This window comes from Gracilinanus agilis, chromosome 5 (assembly GCF_016433145.1).
Source record: "Gracilinanus agilis isolate LMUSP501 chromosome 5, AgileGrace, whole genome shotgun sequence".
Lineage (NCBI taxonomy): Eukaryota > Metazoa > Chordata > Mammalia > Didelphimorphia > Didelphidae > Gracilinanus > Gracilinanus agilis.
The window spans coordinates 50,831,016-50,843,805 of NC_058134.1; positions in this window are offsets into that span (position 1 = coordinate 50,831,016).

The following is a 12,790-nucleotide window of genomic DNA, read 5'->3' on the forward strand; positions in this document are numbered from 1 at the left end:
TTTTTTCTATTTTAATTTCCCAGTTCTTTCACACCTTCCCTCTTCTCTTCCCTTATTGAGAAAGTAAGCAATTCGATAAAGGTTATACTTATGTAGTCATAGCATAGGTTTTTTTAAATTTTAATACAATATTTCTGATTTCAAAGCACCACTGGGAAATTGACATTTTATCTCCTCAATATACATGTCTCTATAGGGGCATTGCTGAATGGATTGCATCAATGATGCTCCTTTATTTTAATCAGGTTGTAAAAAATAACATTCAACTAAATATTAATAATGGTTCAAGTCCCAGTTACCATATAACATTTGCCTTAATATAATGGACAGAACACTGGATCATGAATCAAAAGACCTTTGTCTGGACTCTGATACTTGCTAACTGTGTGACTATTGTTAAGATACCACCTTTCTGAGCCTCAATTTCCTCATCTGTAAAAATGGAACAAACAATTTCAGCTCTACCTATCTCCATACCTATCTGAGGCCATATTTGAACTCAAGATGAGTTTTCCTTACTCTAGGCCTTGCACTCAATTCACTGAGCCATGTAGCTGCCCTAAAATCATTATATATATATATATATATATATATATATATATATATATGCATTATCTGGAGAATACCATCCTGTCTTCCTCATCTCATTGTCCACTTTATTTTACCCTGTTTTCTTTTGTAACTAGCTGATCTCAATCAACTTGTATTAGCTCGATCTTTCTGGTTGGCTTGGCCCTTTATAGTGACATTTACTCTTTTAAGGTTGCTCCACAACCATTGGCTCATAGGCTTAGCCCCAGTTCCCCATGACCTCCTCTGTCAAACTAAATTTTCTTAATATCTAGGGTCCCTTGGGCTACTGCCCTAGCTTCCTCTCTCATTAGTGAGCTAATGGACACAGCCAAAGGCCAATCAAAACTTTTCTTTGTCCCCAGTGAATGAGACTATTAGCTATTCATTAGGGTTATTAGCCCATGCTTCTGCAATTTTGTCCCCTCTTTCCTTCCCCCAAGGCTTTAGAACCTTAGACATCAGCAATGTTAGTCTCCTAATTTTATAAATCTCAGTCTTTTTATTCTCTTCCAAGAGTACATAGATCCCTTTTAAACAGGATTTAGGGCTGTAAGGGACCTTACAGATATCCAAATGGGATCTTGCAATTGAGATCTTGAAGCTACTTGCCCAAGATCCCATACATAGAAAATGGCAGAACCAAGATTTGAACTTGGTTCTTTCCATCTTACCATTCCAACTATTTTATCTTCTATCTTTCTTCATCTATTTCCTTTCTCTCCCTTTCCCCATAGATTTTATCTTACACAAAGTACCTGGTTAAGACAAGTAGGACATCCCAGGAATATGCTCAGGATTATTATTCCCAGTTCTTTTGACTATATGGGAATTTTGGAGCAGCTTACGGCCAGATGTGACCCAGGACTAAAGGGTTTACATGTCCAGATGATGGAGTCCCCTTGCTAAATGCAGAGTCAGATTGTGCAAGGTAAAAGAGAGTAGCCCTCCTTTTTGTTTCTCTCTTCCTTTCTGGCTCAAAGTAGATCAGAACCATTTTAAACTGCTTCCCTTTGGGTGGAGGGAGAGGCATTTTGTCCTGAATACCTTCCTCATACCCCAACCTCCATGTGGCTGTGAATACATGGTACTCAGAGCACATGTCCTGCTTAGACAAGCCCCAGGCTGGACTTTGGCTTCCTCTTTTATGTTGGTTGTTTCCTGATCTTAGGGAAATTACTACTTAGCCCTGCTTGAAGGTGACTTTAGAAGGACAAGAACCTTAAAGAGTGTTGGTTCCCACTGAGTTGAGTGAGAATAGAAGAGTCCCTGGCGCCTATTCCAGAGCACTTAGAGAGGATGCAGCCCAACAAAAGGAATTGCCCAGATCTGGCTGTTTCTACCAGAATACATGCATGAGGATTTTTTTGGACAGTGTTCAGCCAAGGTGAAATATAAGTACCTCAATAGCAGTCCTAAAGAGTTTATGTTCTGCGGAGATTTAAATATCAGCCTCTTGGGACTTTGCAACACCAACTATAAGATAACTTAGTAGGTGCTGTTTTACATTTGTTTTGGTCAAATGCATGTTTATAGTTAGCATTCCTTTGAAGTTAGGAGAAAACTAACTCTCCTATATCTGACTCATTTGATACATGGAGTACTTTTCCATTTCCCCCTTTTTGGCAAACCCCCAAACATGGGCCATAAGTAGAATCATTCTCAGGATGCCAGGATGGGGGTTTCACAAATTGCAGAGTGTGAAAACAGGGAGCTTAGTCCCCTCTCATTAGGAAGAGTGGGAGCAATATCCTAACCCCCCCCCCCCCGGGCTGAGCCATGGTCTCTCAGACTTAAAAGAGAAAAAGCGAAGGGATATTTCCCAACTCCTCCCTCTGCCATGTAATTAATATACTGAGGCTCAGTTTCCTGCCTTGCTTCTTACCTCCAAAACTCATTCTCTCTCCCTTTTTTTCCTTTTCTAAAGCTTCCCTTCTTTCCTATGTCTTGCCAAAGCTTCATCTTTTCTTCCTGCTTATGGCTTCTCTAAGGAAGAAACTGTACCCACCCAGAACCCCAAGTGTGCCTGACCAGTTCAAATGTTATTAATTTCATTAATCTTCTTCTAAGTGAGTCTTCAAAGCTCTTGAAAATAAACTACAAATAGCTACACAATAGTAGCAAGATTGCATTTCAAAAGAAATCATCAAAGAAAGCTCCTCCACCAGTGATGCTTTCTCCTAATGGTCCTGAAAGAATAATTAACTTGTTTATCACCTTTGATTCCATAACCCTAACACAGGTGTTCCCTGGAAACCAATTAAGAATACTTACAGCGGATGAAGAATGCCTCTCAGCTTAGCAAATTTCCTAATAATTCCAATATTATTTGCAAAAGCGTTTCTTCAGGTCTTTTGACACCAACAGGCAACTCTCACATTCATTTACACTTCAGTGCCCACATTGATAAGCATACTCTGGGTATTTACTCAAAGTCTCCCTTGATCGTTGACAGAATATTTCACCTGGAAACTTCCCTTAGCTATTGTATGACAACTTTAGTTAAATGGTTTGAATTGCACTCAGTAACTTGGGATTTCCAACAAAAGGGAAACAGACAAAGATCTCTCCGAAGGCTCATTTACATCATTGCCAAGAGATAACAGTTCCCCCAGATCCACTTTCCCTGTGAGAGTTCATTTAGGAGACTTCTGTGCTGTGGGCACCAAGTCACATTTGTCGTTCCTCTTTTGAGCTACCTTGGGAACCCAGAGAATGGCTCTTTCTGAAAATCCCAGGTAGCAGCAGTCTGAATTATCTGGCAGACACAGATAAGGAAGTCTAGCCAGGCTCCTTTGGGCAGAAGAAACACAGCCATTTTCTCCCTATTTAGACACTGGCCCTTGACCCAACATGTAAAGTTGGCTCCTGATTCCTGTAGCCTTGGGTGCTTGCCAGCTGGCCCCCTGTTCAAAGTCTGTAGCAAAAATGTCTTTGCAATGAATGAGACTGTACTGGTTCTCAGGGGGTTTCTTTCCAGCTCATTCCATCTGCTCCTGCTTCACTCTGGTCCATGAATCCAAGGACACTTCCCGTACTATCATGGCTACTGTCAGGGTGTCTCTCATCTGCTATTTTTTTTTCCCTTCATTGTTCTGATGTGGTCATTGGAATGACTGGAATTTGAGTTGGTGAATGTATAAATGACTAAATTGCAGGGCAGTAGAAAAAGCACTACATTTTGCGTTGGAGAACCAGGGTTCAAATCCCCAACTCTGCCACTTACTATCTCTGTGACCTTGGGCAATTAATTGAACTTTTCTAAGTTTTCCTCATCTGTAAAATGAGAGGTTGGGATTACATGGCTTCTAAGGTCTTTCCCAGTTGTAAATCTATTGACTAATGTGAAGTGCTTTCACCAAAAATTTCAAACCAACCAGGAAGAGAATCTGGTTTTTTAGGCTTAGGATTCAAGATCATAGATATAGAATTGGAGGGGACTTCATAGAACATTTAATCTGACCCTCTCGTTTTACAGATGAGGAAACTGAGGCCTAGAGAATTTAAATGACTTATCCAATATCACAGAGATAGCACTAGCCTGTCAGTTTTTTCTTCCTAACATCTTTTTACACACACACTTCTCAGATATTGCCACCACTCTACTATCAGTCCTCATCACTTCACACTTGGATTTACAATAGTCTCCTAGCCTATCTCCTCACTATGAGTCTGAGCTGTCAAACTGATTTTCCTAAAGCAAAGATCTGAATATATCACCTTCCCCTTCCCCTAGTCTACAAATTCTGGTGGCTTTTTTAATGTCTCCAGTATCAGATCAGATCAGATCCTTTGCTTGTCATTTAAAATCCTTTCCTATGGCATTCAAGTATTGGCCTCTCTTTGCCCCTTTCCAGTCTTTTTATAACTTGTATTTTCCCCTACTACTACCACCTCTATCACCACCACCACCACCAAACTCTGCAGTTCAGTAGCTGCCTCCTTGCTGTTCCTTGAATAAAACACTCCATTCCCTGACTGGGCATTTTGACTGGCTGCCCCTTATGCTGAGAATGTTCTCCCTCCTCATATCCACCTCCTGGCTTTCTTTATGTCCCAGCTAAAAAAAAAATCCTATCTTTTAAGGAAACATTTCCTGATCTCTCTTATTCTAGCTCTTTTGACCTAGTAAGTTACAGAATCACTATGCAAACTCTTGCTCTTCTAATTTGGTGGTATTTTGTTTTGCTTTGATATTTGTAATTTCTGTTGGTCTTCCTTTCTAGACCATTCCTCTCCCTATGGATGTAATCTTATCTTTCATCTAGATGTTCCACAGACTCAACTCATTCAATTTAGCAAGCTTCTATTAAGTACACTCTTTGTAGCAGGCACCAGTTGGATATCAGGGATACAATGAAAAAAAAACAACAACAAAAAACAACAATCAGTCCCTACCATTAAGGAGTTTATATTCTGTGAAGGGATATACTATGCACAGGGATGAGTAATACAAAGTAACTGAAGGAAGCACTAAAAGTTAGGGGGAATCACTCACTCAGAAAGTGACAGGAGCTGAGTGCTAAAAGAACTTATGGATTCTAGGAACCAAGGAAAAGAAAAAGTATATTATAAGCACAGCAGCCAGCCAGCCTGGGTGCCAGATTACCCTAAGGTGTTTGTGGGTATCTTTTTCTCTACTGTCTTCAGCTCAAGCCTCCACTGATTGCATTTTTCTTAGAATTTATCTTGGCATAAATGCCAACAAAGCATGAATTGCCCCAAGAGTGACTCCATCACCTAAGGAGGTGACACTGGAAATTCCAATTTTACTCATAGCTGCTAGTGGGAAGGGAACCTCCCTAAGATCACTCCATGATACCCAGGGCATCTTTGCTGCTTTTTTTCTGGGAAACTGAGCTTGGCCTCTGATACCCAAAAAACTGTGACTTGCTCTTCCAACCTTTCAAAACTCCCAAGGTTGGAAATTCCACTCTCTTCACAGCACGGTCATGAGCAATGGAATAAGCAAGATTTCCAAAAAGTGAATGAGGCAAAGCAACAGAAGCTAAAACTAACTGGATTTCTTAAATGCCTCTGCATCTAATCTAACAGCCTCTTTTCCATGCATCATTGGCCCATCAGAACCAGGTCCTAAATAGCTGAACATGTTCCACATCTTGTCTCTCCAGGGTGACCTATTTACATGGTTTTAAGATTCTCCCAGAAGTGGTTCTCTGGTATACTTCTCTTGGAGAAATGCCAGCTTCTCTCCAGGATACTCTGCACAAATACCAGACTCATATTGTACCTGTATTCCCAGTGTCTGGCATACTGTAGGTATTTAATAAATATTTTTCCATTGATTTGATGGGAGAATAGAAGGGGAGAGCTTAATTTTATTACCATAGAGAATTTTATGAGATTAAGAGAATTTTATCCTCATTCTCCCTAGTTGGGGGATAAATTAAGAAGGTGATTTCAAAGCTTGTACAGTATTTTAATGTCTTGATCTAGCTTCTGGAGAGACAAATGAAAAATTTTTTTAAATAGTGCTTGACCATGGATATGAATAGGCAGTTTTCAGATGAAGAAATCAAAACTATCAATAATCATATGAAAACATTTTCTAAATCCCTCCTGATTAGAGAAATGCAAATCAAAACAACTCTGAGGTACCAACTTACACCTAGCAAAGTGGCTAATATGATAATAAAGGAAAATAATAAATGTTGGAGGGGAACTGGCAAAATTGGGACACTAATGCATTGCCGGTAGAGTTGCGAATTGATCCAACCATTCTGGAAGGCAATTTGGAATTATGCCCAAAGGGCTTTGAAAGAATGCCTGCCTTACAATCCAGCAATACCACTACCATGCTTGTACCCCAAAGAGATAAAGAAAAATGGGAAAGGATCTATTTATATACAAAAATATTTATAGCTGCTTTTTTGTGGTGGCGAAAAATTAGAAACTTAGGGGATGTCCCTTGATTGGGGAATGGCTGAACAAATTGTCATATATGGTGGTGATGGAGTTCTATTGTGCTATAAGGAATGATTGATTTCTATGTAAACTGGAAAGACCTCCATGAACTGATGTGGAGTGAAATGAGCAGAACCAGGAGAACATTATACACGGTAACTGAAATATTATGGGATGATCAAATATAATAGACTTTGCTACTAACGGTAATATAACGATCCAGGACAATTGTGAGGGACTTGTGATGATACATGAATAACTCAGTGGATTTGCTTATAACCTCTGGGAGGAGGTAGAGAAGAGGGAAGAGAGACAAAATGAATCATGTAACCATAGAAAACGTGTAAATTTGTTACTGGAATAAAATAAAGGAAAAAAAAACACTTTTAAATAGCCTTTGACCACAGGGAGTTTATGTTCCACTGAGTTTGACAAATTCAGTAAGTTATTGGGGATCTGGAAGGACTTACATGAATGCAAAGTGAAGTGAGCAGAACCAGGAAAACGTTGTACATGCAATAATATGTGATGATCAACCGTGTAGTGCAAGAGGGTGCATATTATCAGTAAGGCTTTGCAGGGTTAATATGCACCCTCTTGCACTACAACCATGAATGATTTAACTGTTCTGAACAAAGCAAGATCCAGGACAACTCCAAGGTGCTCATGACAAAAAAGGCTCTCTACCATGAGAGAAGGAACTGATGGAGTCTGAATGAAAACTGAGGCAAACCATTTTTTGCTTCATTTCCTTCATGAGCTTTTTCCTTACACGAGGGATACGTGTCTTTTACAACATGACGAACATGAAAATACATATTGCATTTTAGCACATCATATTACCTGCTGGCTTAGGGAGCAGGGAGAGATTGAAGGAAGTAAGGAGGGAAAAAACAGAATGTTAATCTCTGTTACTAGGGAAAATTTTGACACCAGTCATGTGCATATATCTTATAATAAAGTGGAGATGTGCCCATTATCCAGTTAATTTGACTTGTATAGACAGCCAGGCTGGATAAACCACCATCTGAAGTCGATTATTTTTTGGCCAGGTTTATATTCAGGTTTATATCCTTCAAACACTAAGCAACGTGAAGCCCCGTGTCTGAGTCCCATTTGAAGCATTTTAAAGAAATGGCCCGATCATTTCTAACAAGTCATAACACATGTATTCACTATTAACACTTTACATTTCATAATCATATTGTTAAGTGCTCATTAAGAATGCTCATTAAGAATGAACATTATAATCACTTGCATTATTTCATTCATATGCAGGGTGTTTTTATGTCATGTACCTTCATGTTTTTCATTAGCAAGGCATATACAAAGATTGGCAGTCCATGATCAGGAGGTTTCTATTAGCAACAACATCTCTGTAAGCATCTCAGCATTCCTACATCTGCAATATATGTGCTATTTCCCCCTTGCAAAATTCAATCTCTTTAAAGGCAGGAGCTATTTCATTTCTACCTCTGTGTCCTCTGTGTCTAACAAAGGGGGTGGAAGTGGCATATATTAGGAGCTTTATTAATAAAAGCTTATTGATTAAGTGATTGATTGATTAATTGTCATGTTATCCAGGGAAATACAACTTCAAATTTGCCACCCAAGCCCATCCAAGCTCAAGACATCCTATAAATAACATTAGCTATAATGACAGTACTTTAGTCTAGCTCCACAATTTGCATAAAGATGAATTCTTATTAGTTCCAAAAATAGGGGAGGGGGGGGCAGCTGGTTAGCTCAGTGGATTGAGAGTCAGGTCTAGAAATGCGAGGTCCTAGGTTCAAATCTGACATCAGGCACTTTCCCAGCTATGTGACCCTGGAGAAGTCACTTAACCTCCATTGCTTAGCCCTTACCACTCTTCTGCCTTGGAGCCAATACACAGTATTGAGTCTAAGACAGAAGGTAAGGGTTTAAAAAAATAGAAAAAAAATTAGGGAGGGAGGTGGCACAGTGGATAGAGTGCCAAGTCTGGAGTCAGAAAGGCTCATCTTCCTGAGTTCAAATCTGGCCTCAGACATTTACTAGCTATATGATCCAATGTTTCAAATAATCCAAAAAGAATGACTTGTTGAAGAGCTTTTGGAGTTAGAGTAGAGTGTCTTCAGTTTGGAATTTTTGTTGCCCTAAAATTTTCTTGCATGCCATGCTCTGTTTCTTGGGATTCCAAGAATGGTATCATAATCCATGGAGAAGAAGTGTGGTAAAGTGGATAGAAGAGGAAGAGAGGTGGCACAGTGGATAGAACACTGGTCTAGGTATCAGGAAGGCTCATCTTCATGAGTTCAAATCCAGCCTTAGAACTTACCAGCTGTGTAGCCCTGAGCAAGTCACTTAACCTTGTTTGCCCCAGTTTCCTCATTTATATAAAAGGCTGGAGAAAGAAATGGCAAAACCACTTCAAAATCTTTGCCAAGAAACCCCAAATTGGTTCATGAACAGTCAGACATGACTGAAACAACTAAACAACAAGAAATAGTAAAATAAGAGAAATAGATTAAAATAGTCTTGAAAATCCTCAGTTCTGTCTAGATGGAGACAATGAAAGCAAGTTATGTGTCATTCTCAAAAGACTATACTCTTACATAATTGGTGACATAGAAGTGTGCACTCTCATTAAAGAAGGGTCCACTCAGAGGCTTGAATCAGTACAAGCTATTAGGTTAGTGATCATACTTCATTTCTTCAAGAACTAAAAATGCATCCCTGTTCATTTTTACGTAGTTCTGTCCATAGAAGCCATTAACTGTATTATGGGCTCCAGATAGTCGTTACTTGGCATTTTAGAAAATGTCCTCACTTTGGAGAGTCCAGTGACATGGAAAGCCATTTTAGCAGAAGAAAACCATTAAGGATATTATATAGTCACAAGAAAGCTTGAAGCACTTGGTTTACTCTTACACTGGGTATATCATGGATTGCACAGAGTTTATCTTGACAACAAAGCATGAATTCCAGTAAAAGTAATTTGATCGCCTAAGAAGGTGACATTGGAGATTCCAATTTTACTTTTGTGTTTTTTCACTTGGATAGCTGTTGTAGAACATTATGAAGTTTCCCTGTGTGTTTATCTTCTGCTGAACCTCAAGCAGGATATGTTCAAAAAGCATAAATGACATTTATAAAGCATTTTATAGTCTGCCAAGGTTTGAACATAGATGATTCCATTCCTGCCTTATAAGAATCCCATAGCTAGGGTACTAGATATAGCAACATCTCCAACAATAAGACTAAAGTTCAGTGAAGTTCAGAGAAGTGTAAGTGGCTTCCCTTGGTCGAAAAGCTAGTAAATGATGGAGACAAGATTGAACTGAAGCCATCATTCACCACCTTTTTTTGTTGTCATTCATTCATTTCAGTCATGTCTGACTCTTTTGACCCCACTTGGGGTTTTCTCAGCAAGGATACTGGAGTGGTTTGCCATTTTCATATACAGCCTATTTTATAGATGAAGAAACAGACAAACAGAGTTAAGTGACTTGCTCAGGGTCAAACAGCGAGTAAGTGTCTAAGGCTGCATTTGAACTCATGAAGATGAGTTTTCCTGATACTCAGACCAGTGTTCTATCCACTGTGCCACCTAGCTTCCCCCTCTATCCACTTTACCATACTCCTTCTCCATGGATTATGGTACCATTCTTGGAATCCCAAGAAAGAAAACACTCAGGAAAATTTGAGGGGCAACAAAAATCCCAAACTGAAGACTCTCTAACTCCAAAAGCTCTTCAATGAGTCATTCTTTTGTTGAAATATTGCAGTAGTATTACCAAGCATCAGTCGTTAATAAATTAGTGAAAGGTCTAATTTTACATGGACTTCCCCACACACAACAGGGAATTTATTGGCTCTAAGCCAAAGGTTCTTAACTCGGGGCCTATAAACTGGCTTTTTAAAAAGAATATTTTAATACTACACATATATAAAACTTACAAATCACATACTTATATGTAAAATTGATTTATTTCATAATCCTTTGCATCTTATTTTAGACACTTAAAAACATTACTCTGAGAAGAGATCCATAGACTTCACCAGACACTGCCTGTATGTTCAGGCATAGAAAAGTTTAAGAAGTCCTGCAGAAGGCACTGAAAATGGAAGCTAAAAGAGAATTTCTGAGGCATTCAGCAACATAGTCTCATGGCAAGACATTTGTCTTGGGTCATAATAGACACAAAACTTGATTTGTCCAAAAAACAACTATTTGGGAGTTTCATTACCAACTCCACAGTTCAAGATGTCCCTGCGCCAAGTCATCCGAGAAATCTCTGCAATTACTATATGGAACTTGATGGTACAATTCTGCAGTAGAAACAGAGATGCCATTAACCTAATTATTGATTCTGTTTATGAAACTTAAGCTCCCCAACAATGATTCATTAATTATTGGTGTGATTGACAGCTCTCACAACCTATATTTACCCAAGACTTGAGACACAGAAATGTCTGGAAGATTTGCATTTTCAGTAATCATACGGTTTCATCAAATGTCTTAAAGCAGAATTTGTGAGGGATCTTACTGTGGGTTATAGCTGTAATGCACATTCTGGAAAGGGTACAGGATATGTAAACAAGTAACTTTGGAAAAACTGAGGAAATCTAATCGATACAAGGTGTAATACCAATTCCTGAGGACTCCTGATGAAACATACTACCTCCAGAGAGAAGAGGATGGACTCAGGGTGCAGACTGAGGCATAGCGTTATTTTAGGAAATGGTTAATGTGGGAATTTGTTTTGCTTGGCTATACAAGTATGAAACTGGTTTTGTTTTTCTTGCTTTCTTAATGAGTGGGAGGGGAGGGCAGGAGGGAGAGAATTCAGAGCTGAAAATAAAATAAAATATTTTTTTAAAAAAGAGTACAAGATACATCTGTTTAGAAATATCTATTTTGTTGTTTTAAAATAAAGGAATAGGATTGCTCTGCAAAGCAATCTCAGGAATTTGGCTGACTGACATCGAACTTGTGAATTATTTCTCAAAGCACACATTTTAGGAATGTTCTTCTTCCAGGGTGAAGGACATGTTATATAATTTATTGGAAGTCCCAGATAGTGGAGTTATAAGAAGATCTAGTAAGAGTAAGAGGGATTTGAGAACCAACCAACATCTTGGGTTGTGCCATCCATGTGGGATAAACATTTCTCTCTCAGCCCTGAGAAAAGAAGGACCCTTTCCCTGCCTTCTGCCTAAATCCAGGTGGTAAGAATGTCCTTTTAGTAAGAAGCCAGAGATTCTGGAAGTGAGAGATGAGGGACACTTTCCTCTGTGCTCAGACAGGGTAGATGCTACTGTTTTTCTCAGATGTGGAGAAAAAGCAGGCTCAAAATTTCCTGAAGCAACAATCCTTTAAACCAAATTATGGTAATGACCACAAATCCCATGAGGCATATCAGGGAAGTTGGGTCTACAGAAGCAGCATGCTATCATGCTTAGTGTTCTATTGTATGACCTGCACTTTGGGTACTTTTAAAAGGAGAAAAGACTCCCCAAAGACTTGCTGGTTCCTAAACTCTTGCTTCATCATCTCCTAACAGGGACGTTGGTTCAGGTGTTCTCAGAAGGGATGTAGCTTTATATATAATACATGGCTTAACTATCATTACTACTCCAGGAAAATCCAGATCAGACCCTCCATTTACAATGGCCCTCATTTTATGTTTACATAGACAGAGTCAGGGAGGAAAAATGAATAATTGTCCTATGGTTATTAATTAATGTAAGTAGCAAAAATAGAAATTGAAGAGCCAAAACCCATTTCTTCTTTTTTTCATAAGCAGATTTGTTGACCAAAATGTCTAGGCAATGGCCTTATTTTTTTTCTTTATTTTGCTTTCAAAGGCATCAAACCAGAAGAAGAGAAGTAGTTTTAATTTTTCTAAACAAAACTCCCAGCTTTTGTTCCCTGACCACAAGGCCTACTGTTCCTAATTTTCTCATTCTACTTAGTCCATTGAGAGTTTTCCAAGATATTGTTTCCTTACCTTCTCCAGGAGCATCACCAACGAATTGTTTTCATATTCTTCCATTATATCTCCCAGCTTCCAGTTTTCTTTTCATGTAGAAATGCTCAGGGTTTGTGTTTTATTTTTTATTATAGTGATGAACTAATATTGATCTAAGTGATTGGCTGAACCAAAAGACAGGTTGCCCATATTAGGGGAAATGTTTTTTGTAATCAGAGAAAAATAAAGGGAAGTTTTGCTATGGACTTGAAGAAATATTGTTATTGAGATATAGAAGGAAGGAAGGAAGGAAGGAAGGAAGGAAGGAAGGAAGGAAGGAA